Source organism: Astyanax mexicanus, chromosome 1 (assembly GCF_023375975.1).
Source record: "Astyanax mexicanus isolate ESR-SI-001 chromosome 1, AstMex3_surface, whole genome shotgun sequence".
In the NCBI taxonomy this organism is placed as follows: domain Eukaryota; kingdom Metazoa; phylum Chordata; class Actinopteri; order Characiformes; family Acestrorhamphidae; genus Astyanax; species Astyanax mexicanus.
The window spans coordinates 93,872,501-93,887,196 of record NC_064408.1 but is presented as its reverse complement, the minus strand read 5'-3'; the positions used below and the strand labels follow the sequence as shown (position 1 = coordinate 93,887,196).

The following is a 14,696-nucleotide window of genomic DNA, read 5'->3' as shown; positions in this document are numbered from 1 at the left end:
GGTGTTTGAGAATCACCGGTAAGATGGCAGAACAAGCACTATATTACATTAGATTAACGTGTAGTTTTAATGTTTTATGGCAGAATGCTTCATAACAAGCATAAAAAAGATCGCTAGTAGTTAGTTTCAGTAACTGTTAGCTAGCTAACTAGCTAACTTTCCAGTTCCACCTTAAATAACGCTACAGGTGGCAGCGGGCTGCAGCATTTAAGGCGGAACGGAAAAATACAATAAGCTAATCAGAGCTAATTTCAGCTCCTCATCACAGAGGAATTAAGGAATGGACCATATGAATTAATTTCTCCACCTCCTGCCCCCTTTCTGAAGAAATACAACGACCTTAAATTAACTAGTTAATCAGCAGCTGCTCCTGAACTTTAGCGCTCCACTGCTATCATCACATCAGCCCAGCAGCGTCACCTACACACCACCGCTAGTAGCCTGGTAATAAAGCAGTGTTATTTATTATTTATTTATTGTTCATTAACGTCATTGTGATATCCCAGTGATTCCTCTGTCACTGAGGACCCACATTCCTGCACATTTTATTGTTTTTGTAACACATTACCTGCTCCAGGACCAGTGTATATTATGGAGGGTTTTTTTTCAATAAGATTCATAAGCCAGAAGCAGAAATTTTTATAATTCAAATCGTTTTGAATCAAAAATCGATTTTGAATCGAATCGTGGCCCCCAAAATCGGAATCGAATCGAATCGTGAGATAGTAAACGATTCCCACCCCTAGTATATTGCCAAAATAAATAATTGTGATGGTCCTAAATCTGACTATTTGTTTTATACCTTTGGATTTATTTGAATGTTCTAACGGGTTTACATGCAGAAACACACTTGTATTATAATGCACATCATATCATGAAACTGATGTTACTCTGCCAGCTGAGCTGAACTCCCTTTTCCCCCTGTTTGGTTACCCGGGTGTCTGGTCCTAAAGGCCCTCAGCTCTGCAGTGTTGACTGTTTATCCTGCTCAAACACACCTGCTGCCAGTCACCTATCACCTAGCTTTATGAGTTGGAACAGGTGTATGTGGGGTTATTAGAGCATGGAAATCCCAAATATCAGACCTGTTTAATGATAAATTCTGCTAAATGAAATAAACGTAATGTGAAAATGTCTAAAGAATGATGGGGAATGGTTGTGGGAGACTGACTCAGCATTTCCTTTTACTCGCTTTGCTCAAAGATGGCCCAGATTGCGTGCACTGGAGCTCTGATGCTTTAAGCAAGATAATGATCAAATCATTCATATATATTCATATAGCAGAGGTTATAAGGGATGTGCAGATATGGGACTTTTTAATGCACAGATCTTCATATGCTGACACTAACATTTCTAAAATGTATTCTACAAAATAAAATCAATTTGAAATTTGTGTTTCCTGTAGTTTGCTGGCAGATGAGGCAGTTCTGTGGAAACTGAAGCTGCAGTTCAGTGTTTTGGGTCTGTGTCAGGTCTGTGCCGCCGTGGTGAGGGGGAGGCCTGCATTACCCACTCTTTGAAATGGTAATAGCAGTGTGGGAGACGTCTCCACTACTCTCTTCTGGCTAAGCAGAGCCGGCACGGTGGATCTGATTGGCCTGACTGTGGACAGAGAGAGGTTTGGGACTCCCCACAACCCCCCCCCAACCCCCCCCCCCCCCCACCAATAAAATGCTGGACAAAAAACACCACGAATCTCAAAAAGCACCACAAATCTCAGTTCCTTTTCAATGCCTTTTAATGCCAGTGCTACCAAATGCTATCTGCTATCTATATATATTGGCAGGGCTTGTATTCAGATCTCCAAATCTCCAAACCGAAGAATTTCGTTCAGGTCATTACAGTTCATCCTAGATTTTGCTTTTTTTTTTTTTTTTTTTACTGAATTTATATATTTTTTAATATTCTATATTTTTCACTTTATCACAAGTTAATCTCCATCTTCAGATAGAATAAATTAAAAATGCATTGGTCAACATACGTTTAGATTTCATTGATGTTTTAAATCAGTTTTTTTTAACTCTGTCAGAACAGATTGTTTAGGTTAGGGATAAAATAAATAAAATGTCCAAAGTAAATAAAACATGTCCAAAGGCAAAATACCAAGTAATGAACATGTTTTATTTTCACAGATTTTCTTTTTTTTTTCATAACTGCATGTAGTTAATACCATATATTTATTTATTACATGAATCTTCTCAAAGAAAAAGTAATAAACATTTAACATTTTTATCTCCCAGCAGAGATACCAAGAAAGCACCCGATGCTGTAAAATGCTAAAATTAGAGAAATCACTGCAATAAGGGTTGGGTTGTATAATGGTTATACTGTGTATATATTGTGGATCAAGAGGAGAGATGGATGGAGTAGTGCGCTGCTTGGACACAAACCGGGGATTGATCACCCTCGGTTGGGTCGCCCAGGTGAGGGTGTCTGATGATTTAAGACCCGAAACACCCTATGACCCAGGGTTCATCACTGATGATGTGTCCAAGCTGCACCGGAAAGGTGTATTACTGAACTATACTGCAGTATTAAAATATTAAAATAAGCACAGGCAGGTTTTTATGAATATCCTGAAAATGGGTGGGGGAAAAACACAAGTCAACTGTAGTTTAGCAGTGTTCTCTGCTTAAATCAAAGGCAAAGCCTCTAAACCTTGACATAAGAGTCTGCGAGTTGTGCCTCAATACACTCCTAAGACCAGACCCTTGACTGTATATGTACGGTTGAACCTTTATCTTCAAAACGTGTGAGGTTTGAGCTTCATTTAGCTGAAACATGGTTAGTACTTTGGTGTTAGCTTTTAGCATGTTAGCTAATCTTCTCGGATGGTGCTGTGCTGTTAGTCACCAATAGAGGTGAAACAGGAAGAACATGTGTAAACTACTGAACATGCATCAAAAATTTGTAGCATATCAGTGGAAATGTGTTGATTCAGTTGTAGTAATTTTGAAATCAGAATCAATTCTTATAGTATTGTGTATGAGATATTAGGGCTGCAGTGATTAATCAATATATTTGATTAATTGACAATGTTGATTATTTAAATTTGTCAATTACCAATTTTATTATTGACCAATTGTTAATTTGAAACAGTACATAATTTCTGGGGACAGAAACGCATTTGGAGATTGCTAAATGCCTCACTCATACAGGTTACACTTAACTTAGTCTGTGTTTTTAGAGGTGCCCAAAACACAACAAATTACATATTAACTTGCTAAATATCAGTACTTTTCATGTTTAAACAACATCTAGAAATGTAACTGCCTTTTAAATCTCATGTTCAGCTCATGTTTCTATCGTTTTTAGAGACAGAAGACATGTCAAATAATCATTGACTAATAGACTAATCGAAAAAATAATTATCAGAGCTTTTCAGACTTTTTTCAGACATAAAAATGTTCAAGCAAAAGCATAGGCAGAGATCAGAGATTCAAAGCACTGAAAACTGAAATCTTAAGAGCCACCAGCCCTGCACCTCTGCCTCTCTCATCACGTGCCTCAGCGTGCTTGCAGGAGAGCACGAACACTCTGCCTGCTTTGGGACTGCTTTGTGGAATGTCCAATTAAATCAGTGCATAAGTTTCCCTCCCCTAAGGGAACACCACAGAATGCAGTGCACTCACTCAGACTGCAGCCTTTGCTCGGTTTGGAACAGAGCCATGTTTTGCAGTGCTGCTTGTTAGCCAGAGTGGATGTGAGTACCTCACTTAGGAGAGGAGTATGGTAGTAAGTACTACTGTTGAAGCGGTTGAACTGAATTTATTTGTTTTATTGGTTTTGCCTATTTTTAAACCAATGTCATCAAGTCAGGACTATTATTATTAAATTAACGATGACCTTGGTTTTAACCTTTTCTGCATCCGCCAGCTCTGCAGGTGAATGACCAGAGCCTGGCCTTTTGCTCTGCATGTGCTCATCTGTGGAGGAGACTGAGATGGATTGGGGGGGATTATGGAGTATTCAGTGGTCTGAGGAGGAGTGCAGGCATGGCAGCCTGATGAAAGCAGTATTGGGTAAAGCTCAAGCCCTGGCTTCTAGCCTTACTGCAGAATGACTCCATACAAAGAGAGAGAATAAGCAAGAGGGAGGGAGAGAGAGAGAGAAGAGGGTAGATGTGGCTGGAAGGCAGCACAGAAGACTAAACCCCAGCTTTGTGTTTCCTACCAGATCCTTATCACTCATGCTCTGATTGAGTTGCTGGTATTTGATTTGTTTCAGAGGCGGAAAGCTAGGCTGCTCTTGCTGAGCCGTGGCTTTGTGTGTGTGTGAGTGTTAAAAAAACGCATTGATCTGAAAATGGTAATCCAAGTTCATCAGCTTTGAATTGTTAGAATTGATCATCTCGGATCAGCGCTGTTTAAAAGTCAGAGACTGTTTATCCTATCTTTTTTTAATTATTTTATTTCCAAAGAGAACTGCCATTAAGTGGATGTTCTTCATATGTGAGAAGGTATTTCCGAAGAGATTGGATGGAACATTTTTTTTAAATTGTTACTGGTTCAAACTGGTTGTAGTTTTAGTGAGAGGAGAAAATCAAGTTCAACTGTCACTGAAAGCATCTATATTCTAATTTTGCTGCACTTCATTTCATGGAACATGATTATTTATACTCTTTGTAGTGAATTGCGCAGTTTTCCTGGGATTTTAAAGCAGTGACTATATCCACAATGTACTCAAAAATAGGGCTGTCCCTAACGATTATTTTTTAAACGATTATTCTAACGATTATTTTTTTCGATTAGTCGACTAATCTATTTATTGAGAAACATATTTAAATAACTATTATTTTACGTTTTAAAGCAAACGATAAATTACTATATTTATATATAATAACAACAACAACAACAACAACAACACAAGCCTACTAAACCAAACCCCACACTTATAATCACTTACATGTACAGCACGTTGTTTAGATCTATTACGCTAAAAATGGATAAGCTCCCGTACACCACCTCCGTGTGTTGTTTTCTGTGACCGCTAGATTTTGTGACCACTGGCAAGTAGTTCTCAGCAGACCGGTGCACTGGCCGATTCGAAACGTGTTCGTTTCTAATGTTTACCCCGACTGGCCAAAACAGTTAAGTTTAGGGCTGAGGGTAAGGTGTAGGTATAGAAAGCTTCTGTTTTGCCAATGAACGCTCATAATCGTGAGCACTGGTCACAAAATTCCGACGGTGACAGAAAACGGTGTAACACCGCAGCGCCGACGGCTCTAGCTAAAATAACTTAAGGCAGCTAGCTTAGCTAAACACCTGAACTTATGAATAATGCTACTGTTTCTGGAAACTGCAAAATGCCATGCACAAATATAAACCAAAACTGTATAATTTCTGCCTGTGGCAGGTTTAAAACCTTTGGTAGACAGCCTTAAGTCTTTTTAAGGACACCCGCGGAGACCCTGATGTAAACGGTAACTTACTGTGTGACTCTGTTGACATAGTGCTCCTGGATGTTTGCACTTCAAGTGCTCCTGCATAGCAGTTGTGCTACTGTGATAGACCATCCCCATTTTGCACATATGGCAGAGGACCACATTGTTGCCCTTTTGCGTGAAATGCTCCCAAACTTTAGATGCCCGCTGGCGTTTTTTTGTAGCTGGAGATCGCTCTCCGGAGTCCATGCTCTCCACAGGCACCGCCATGTTTACGACGCGCCGACGCGCGTTATGCAAATCGATGTATTTTCGTAATCGATGACGTCGATTATGTCGACGCGTCGCCCCAGCCCTACTCAAAAATATATATTGTGCATCGCAGTAACACAATTTATTACAATGTAATAAAATAGTCATAGTGTCCTGCTCTGTTTTCTGATCAGAGCAATTTGATGAGAAACCATTGTTTACAGTACAGATACTAGTGTTTAACAATACTTCAACTCAAGTATCAACTTAAGCTTTTTACTCAAGTAACAGTGTAAAAGTACTAAAGTAAAAGTATTGTAAATTGATAAAATGCTATAAACGACAAAAACTAAGGCCTTTAGTGCAGAGAAAAGACACAGACAAATCAAATGGCTGAAGCTGCTGCTGTTCTGAGAGCAGCAATGGATTGAACTCCACAGAATCCAGACCTCAGCATCATTGTATATGTTTTGGAGATCTTGGATGATTCTTCTGAAAAGAATGGAAGCTGTAATAAAGGTAAACGTGGATGCACTGAACCCTTTAAAATATGTGATATTAGATTTAATTGTGCGGCCTCCTTTTGTTTTCTGAGGCTTAATGTTTATTTTGTAGGGCTGTCTGATTCATCATATTTCTAAAGTTATTGTTATAGTACAATTTTGAGAGCTGCAATGATGGTAATTGTGAATAACAGCAAACCCAAATTGCATTGCACACATGCAGAATGGGATACAGGTCCACTGTGAACATTTCACCGTACTTTTCTTATACCCGAAAAATTTATTGCAACCAAGCGAAGTGCTGGAAAACCTTTGAGGAGCTTTAAGTAATTTATCTCATTTCACATCAATATCAGGATATCAGACATCACTTGTTTTTTGTCCACTTCATTCACCCCAGAATAAAATTTACGAAATATTGTATATGTTTTACATATTTCATTTTGTGTCTCCTAGAAGAGTTTACCGCTTCCACTGCTGCTCCTCGCTTGGTGTGCTTTGCGGCAGATTTTTGCAGCAACCTGCTGTTTATCTGTCCCCAAAGATGGAGCCGTAGCAGACGTGCACGAGTGTGTATGTTTTTGCCAAAGCTTTCCGCTGTTGGCGCCACGGCTGCTCGTTGCCTAATTGATGTACAGCCCAGAACACTTCTGAATGCAGGTGCCTCTCCGGGCTGCCACACGGGCTGCTTATTGAATTAACTCTGGAGATAAAACGGCGCCCCTGTAAAGTGCCATTCGTACATCCAGGTGAAATCAGTTTATTTGTCTGTGCTCCGTCTTTTTTTTTTTCCTTTGGGCAGAAAAGGAAAAAAAAGAGAGACAGCCGCCTGCGTTTGTCCCGATTCGATCAGCAAAACCACATGCAGAACCACACCGTCTCGGAAGCTTCTGAGGAGCTTAAAGAAGACATTTCACATTTAGCCATGTGAGAAATTCACTGTCCACCCTCTGTTGCTCACAAATCCGAAAGCCCAGAGCTCTGATAGCAATGCGGGCTGAGGATGAGGAGAAGAGAATATGTCACTTATTTATATGTCACACATTTCATCATTAATATTAGGACCAGTGTGATGTGGTAGTTTGTTCCCCTTTAGCTGCTATAACAGCCTCCATTCTTCTAAGAAGGCTTTAAACTAGATGTTGTGAGTGTTTTCTTGCATTATGACACTTGAGATATTAAGTTACCAGTGTACAATGCTTAGTTCTGCATCATTCCGACTTATATCAAAGATATTGTGTGAAAGAACACAGGTTCCACTCTTACACAGCCAAGATACGAAGTCTTTATACCCCTCTGGCTGATGCTGGGCAGCCTTAAGCTCATGTGTGGCTTAATCCATTTTACTGACAGGGCTTTTCTATGGATAACATATAAGCTGTGTTTGTGTAATTGAATGGGTGCAGCTTAAATCAGATGATTTTGCTTTTTAGGAGTGGTGTCTGGATACATTTGGACACATTATGTATGTGCTGCATGTGGGCAAGCTCAGAATATCACATAATTGGCATTGACATGAAAAACACCCCACACAAACCAGCAAGCATTGTACAGTGTAGTATTGATACAGAGAATATGTTTCATATATTATGGTGTACTGTCAGCAAGGCAATATATTGCAATATCTGCTATGCTAGTGGTTATGGATGATTAACTTGCTATAGTTAACAAACCTTCATGAAGCTTAAAGATTACCTGTTCAGCTGAAAAGTAGTTCAGCCAGTTCGCCTGTTTCCATTGCCACAGTACATTGTTTACATATGGTTGTCTATACCTGGCAACCTGGGTTGTGGAAATAGCACTGGGGGAATAGCAGTGGGCAGATTACTGTGATGTACTGCACAGTTCAAAAAAGAAAATGCTGGCTGAAGCTCTGCTGAAAAAAGCTGCAAATGCTTGAACTCTGTATGTTTCCTTAATATCTGATGATGCATCCTGATCATGTTAAGATTTACTACAGAAAATGTCTTTAATGGTCGTTTCAAATCTTAGAAAACCTCTCAACATAAAAACACACCACCATATACATAAAATTTAAGTGAAGGGAAGTTGTACTGTTAATATAGGATTAGAACAGAGGGATCTAAATACAGTTGGGGGTTTGAACCAAATAAATCATAAATGATCCAATATTTGAAAAAAATCTTTGAATGTAAAATATTAACTTTTTTTAAGCAATGCCATAGAAGAAGCACTTTAGTTTCCATAAACAATAATTTCTATTGCTTTGGAACAATAGAAGTGCATTGTTTGGATTGAACGAACACCATCTAATAGCATGTAGTTGTGTCAGTAGAGTGCCATATCTCTAAACCATAAATGTTTCTCAATTCTTAAACTCCGTCCTGCACTTTTTAGTGTCTTTTCCGCTCTCAATGTGCCTGATATTGCTTATTAGGTTATTAACAGCCAATCAGTGATTTAAAAATGAGGAACACTAAAATGTGCAGTGCAGTGGGCTTCTTGGACCTAGACTGAGTGAGAAATACTGCTTTAGATCATTCCGCTTCAGTACCTGACCAAAGTGATCTCTTTAGTATTTTTTTACATCTAGTATATACTTACTATATTAAACCCTTTTTGTCCCAATCCTATTCCTCTTTTGTTCCACTACCCCTTGTTTTCGAGTTTAACCCTCCCTTTGGAACAGAATTACAAGGGAAAGGGGTAAAGGTTAAGTGGTAAGGCCAAGGTGTGAAATTGGGTTGGGCCTTTGTATCAAGTGCTCTGATTGGTTAGTTCCAGGGTAGGTTCTATTCTTGTTTTGACCCCTTAAATGCTGTCGTTTTTACAAGTCAACAAAGAGAAGGACATGCTCAATTTAAAGCCAAATGTCCACAGACTTTTGACATGTGATGATGACAAGAGCTGTCTGCTGATTACACATTTCCCTACTATCAGTACTGTCAAGGTTTAAACATCATCTTGACATTTAAATGGCTTTTAAAGCTTATGTTCAGCTGTTTCTGAGTTTTAAGAGATAGTGGACATGGCAGAAATAATCACTGACTAATCGATTAAAAATAATCAGACTGGTTGACTCCCAAAATAATTAGTTGCAGCCCTAAATATTAGGGTACATTTATTAGTTGTTTCTTCTGAAATCAAGGATATTAAAAGTGTTTATCCTGCTGCCTACATTGTTGAAGTAACTGTATCTGCTAGGTTTTAGAGCATTGCTGTGAGGATTCGATAGCAAGAGCATGATTAAAAGTCAGGATGTTGGGTCATTACTAACCCATCTTATCTAGGGCTGCAATTTATCTGTTGTCTGTTGATTTGTTTTTCCCAACAAGCCTGTTAGTACCTTTTGCTAGACCTGGACAATAAATTGATCAATAAAAAATCAATAGAAACTGATATTCAGAACCTCTAACCGATATCAGTGTATTAAAGTCTTTTTTTTTAACATTTATTCAGTTTATAGTTTCTCCCCTTCTGTGTGTTCATGTGCTGCCCCCATAAAAACATACTACTGTGTGTGTGTGTGTGTAGTCACATGACTCTGCCCTGTAAATCCTTGGAATGTGGAAGTTACATAGAGGAGACCTCAAACACTGAACAACTGAACTGAACAACTCCAGCAGCTTGTGCCAAAAAAAAATCTGTCAGTCATGGATTAAAATAATAAATGACCAGTTATTTAGGTATTAATTGTTGCATTGATTTAAGGTCATATTGCACAGCTCATCCTCTAGGCCACGCCTTAAATTAGGCATTATGCTACCAATAGAGTCATCATATTTATCCTCATCAGAGGGTCCTATTCTGTTGGAAATTCTTCTCTATAGAAACTAAACAAGCTGTGGGTATCAGCAGTGGGTGCAACTTCAAGAACATTTGGACATTTAGAGTATAATAAAATTCAAAAGGAACCTGTATGTTCTTTTGTGTTGCGGTCAACCCCTAGTTGCCGCCATCATCAGAAATATCAAGCTCTGAATAACTTTTAATTTTTACATCACTGTTATTAAATTATGCTAATTATTTGGTAAGAAACTTTTAAATCTCCCCTTTAAGCAAATGTAATTGCTGAAATATAATTTAAAAATTTTGCAATGTTGAATTTTAGCACTACCACCCATTCTGTCAGTCTGCCAGTGACTTTACTCTAATGTTCTGTCTCTTAATGTTGGTGTTGGAGAGCAGCCAGAGCTGCAGAATTGAAGCCTTGTGTTGGCATGCAGACCAACAGGAGGGGGATGAGGGGAGGTGGGTGGTCTCCTGCAGTTCATATCCATATAGCAACTATCAAAGGCTATCCTTTCAATAAAATTCAATTTTAAATCTGAATTCAGATTAGGGTACTTGTTGCTTTAAATGATATTTATTCTAATTAGGGCTGAACAATACACTTTCAGCATGTGCGCACGTGCACAAATAGATTTCTGTAAATTGTAAAAAGTTTGCATAAATATAGCCTTAATAACAATTGGCTAGGTTTAGGGGATGGTAAAAAAATATTACACCTAATTATCTGCTCAATTTGCCACTTAAATTCAGTATTTCCAGTTTCCACTCTCATGCTGAGACAGTATATACTGCATAAAGCTACCATTGCTGGGACGGTGAAGGCTCATTGGACAGTTAAACATATTTGGAGGAAAAAACTATCCACAGCTATGGTTGTATTAGCTAACAGATTAGCTTGTTAACATGCTGAGTCATTGGGATCATCATTATCATAATATACACAGAGATCTAACTGATATAAGCTTCTCTTTCCTTCTGCACAGAGACAGAAATGCTTGAATGGGCATCCTAGCCCTACATACAATGATATTACCCCAAAGAGAGAGAGAGAGAGGGAGAGAGAGAGAGAGACAGAGAGAGAGAGACAGAGAGAGAGAGAGACAGAGAGACATCAGCACTTCTCAAAGAAGCAAGAAAACAGAGAGGTCTAATCCCAAATTGGACACTGCTCCCTATGTAGTGTTCTGTGCAGGTCACAAAATTATGGATTCAAAGTCTAAACAGTACATTATGTATTTGTAATAGAGCAGTATTTACTGTACATTTTATATATGTTGAAATCTAATACTCAGGGCTAGCTCTATTAACGTCTTATAGTTTACTATATAGGGAGTAAGAGGGTATTTGTGATTCAGTCAAAAACATTCACATCAGCCTTTTCATGAAGCTTCTTTCTCCACCCACAAACTTATATTTTAAACCTTTATTTTCAAGGTTCACACAATGATATTTTTTGTAATTTTAGAATCCTTATCTAAAAAACGAACTGTAATTTATTGAAACATATTTTTGCCTGCTGGAAGAAAAAAATATCTAGCTCTCTTTTGATATTTTCGACCTTTCTTTCTTTATTTCTTGTATATTTTGACAGACATAGTGTATCTGCGCTGGTCTGTACCATGTTCAACACAGCCGCATGCAGATATTTTTACTTTGTGTAAATAAATAAATAAAATAAGAATAACCACTTTTTGATATGAAGATGACAACATGCTATTTACATGTCAGCTGAATTGTGCAGTGCGTTGGTGGGAAGTATCTCGTGTCATCTTCAAAGAACTGCTTGATGGAGTGTGTGGGGCTGTGCAGGTTCACCACTGCAGTCTGAGGGCCACTGTGCTTCATTTGACTGCAGCTCCTCGCAGGGATTGCAGATATTTGCCTGGGTTTTGTCTTTTTCGTTCAGGGTGTTTCTCTCATTTAAACACACACAAACTGTACTGTACACACAGGATACACACTGTACACACACCACAGGGGATCATGCAGGGCGACCTATGTTGGAGGCGTCCTACTTAGGTCAGATGGTCAGTGATGTAATTCTGTGGTGTTGTTGAGCACTATAGACTAGCGGTGAAACAATTACTCGAGTAATTTGAGTTACCCGGTTTAAAAAATGGATCGATTCATTTTCTGTGCCTCAAGTAATCATTTAATTAATTTTAACACGCAGAGCACGGAACTTTTAATGTGAAAAAGCGCTTAGCGCTACGTCACCCACACACAGGAAGCAGGAAGTGGAGGGGCGGAGGTTTTTTAGAGCGAAGAGCAGGTTAATTTAACTTAAAACAAATAAATGAGATTAACATTAATGTACCTTAACATAACGACAGTGCTGTGGAGTGCTGATTATTATTAATACAGTATAATGTGTGTGTGTGTGGTTAGTTTATTAAAACATAGACAAGTTCTAGACTTAATACAGGCTTTTTGTAGTCAGTAAACACAGCGCCGTGGAGTTTAGAATATAAACAATAAATACATGTTAAAGTTAGCTGGCCATGAACTTACTGTATGTCATTTAGCTAAGATGCACAACATAAAGCCAATGTTTATGCCTTTATTATTGATTAATGCCCTATATTTGTTACTTACAAGAAATCCTTAAACTTAACTTAATTAGTTAAATTATTAATTATTAAATTATTACTTATGGTATTTATGTCTATTTTGTGTTTTATTTATTTCTATTTGTGTTTGCAATGTGGAAATGTATGCTGTAAATAAAAAAAAAAAAAACCAATTGGTCATTCATTATTAAGTAAAATTTCTCATTTTATGAAAGCTTTTATTTTGTTTTACAGATTACTCTATTAATCAAATTGATTTTTCAGTAGAGTACTCGATTACTAAAATAATCGATAGCTGCAGCCCTACTGTAGACAGACAGCTAGTGCACATTGTGGTTCTCTGTGTTTTTATGGGGAGGTGGTCGTTTGACTAATGATGGACCTGTGCGGAAGCAGATGTCAGAATCATCGCTTAATTAAATTCCAGTGTTGGCCACCAGGACAGCTGTCCAGTGAAAATGAAGTTACATCTTCCGGCAGTAAAATAATAAAGCTGTCCGTAAACAGAGCTGCTTGTAAAGCATACATACACGCTTGTGTATATGTTAGTGTGGCTCTCTGTGTCACATTCTGTGATATTCATTAACACTCACTTTGGCCCAATCCCATTTCTAATTTGTACCCCTTCCCGTAGTTTTCGAGTGTAACCCTTCCCATTGAAAGGGGGCAGGTGGTGTAGCAATTCTTCTGTGATGGGAAGGTGAAATGAGCTTTTATCAGCTTTTATTTTATTTTATTTTTCTCTTCCACCTTAAATTCTGCAGACTCTGCTGTCTGTTGCATCATTTAAGGCAGAACAGTAAAGTGAGCTAGCTAGCCAGAATCTAAGTTTCTAACTAACTTTTTTTTTTTACCCTTGTTATGAAGAAAATGGCCATCAAACATTGAAACTACACATTTAACTATGGTAATATAATGGTTATCGTATTTCCTTTAACAAGGAAATTATTAAAATGGGTGGATTTCTTTGATCACTTGTACTGCCATCTTACCAGTGATTCTCATACCTCTCTGTTTTGAGTGTGCCTCTGAAAAATCTCTACAACAATTGGGACACCCGACCTCTAAACGTGTTCATGCACAACAGAGGGGTAGGGCTAAGTACTCAAGTTTCAAGTACTCATGGTAACGTTGTATATGCATAATTATACAGTGTACATTTGAAATGGGTCAATTATAGTTCCTTTCGGGAACATAGTACACAGACTGGTTCACATAAGCAAGAATTTTGGTATAGATACTTGATAGTCATATGTCATATAGGGCTGTCCCTAACGATTATTTTTTAAACGATTATTCTAACGATTATTTTTTTCGATTAGTCGACTAATCTATTCATTGAGAAACATATTTAAATAATTATTTTACGTTTTAAAGCAAACGATAAATTACTATATTTATATATAATAACAACAACAACAACAACAACACAAGCCTACTAAACCAAACCCCACACTTATAATCCCTTACATGTACAGCACGTTGTTTAGATCTATAACGCTAAAAATGGATAAGCTCCCATACACCACAACCGTGTGTTGCACTGTTTTCTGTGACCGCTAGATTTTGTGACCACTGGCAAGTAGTTCTCAGCAGACCGGTGCACTGGCCGATTCGAAACGTGTTCGTTTCTAATGTTTACCCCGACTGGCCAAAACGGTTCAGTTTAGGGCTGAGGGTAAGGTGTAGGTATAGAAAGCTTCCGTTTTGCCAATGAACGCTCATAACCGTGAGCACTGGTCACAAAATTCCGGCGGTGACAGAAAACGGTGTGACACCGCAGCGCCGACGGCGCTAGCTAAAATAACTTAAGGCAGCTAGCTTAGCTAAACACCTGAACTTATGAATAATGCTACTGTTTCTGGAAACTGCGAAATGCCATGCACAAATATAAACCAAAAATGTATAATTTCTGCCTGTGGCAGGTTTAAAACCTTTGGTAGACAGCCTTAAGTCTTTTTAAGGACACCCGCGGAGACCCTGATGTAAACGGTAACTTACTGTGTGACCCTGTTGACATAGTGCTCCTGGAAGTGCTCCTTTTGCACGTATGGCAGAGGACCACATTGTTGCCCTTTTGCGTGAAATGATCCCAAACTTTAGATGCCCGCTGGCGTTTTTTTGTAGCTGGAGATTGCTCTCCGGAGTCCAAGCTCTCTAGAGCTTAGATTCTCTGCCCGAACCCGACATGACCCGAGGCCCGCCCGTAAATCCGACCCGGGCTCCAGAAAATAG

The 14,696-nt window shown here is 38.5% G+C and overlaps 1 protein-coding gene across 6 annotated transcripts in view; it reads left to right on the top strand.

The window, feature by feature from the left end:
• Nucleotides 1-14,696, top strand: part of arfgef1 (ADP-ribosylation factor guanine nucleotide-exchange factor 1 (brefeldin A-inhibited)) — a 101,889-nt gene that overhangs the window by 21,233 nt on the left and 65,960 nt on the right. The gene's annotated exons all lie outside the window — the stretch shown is intronic.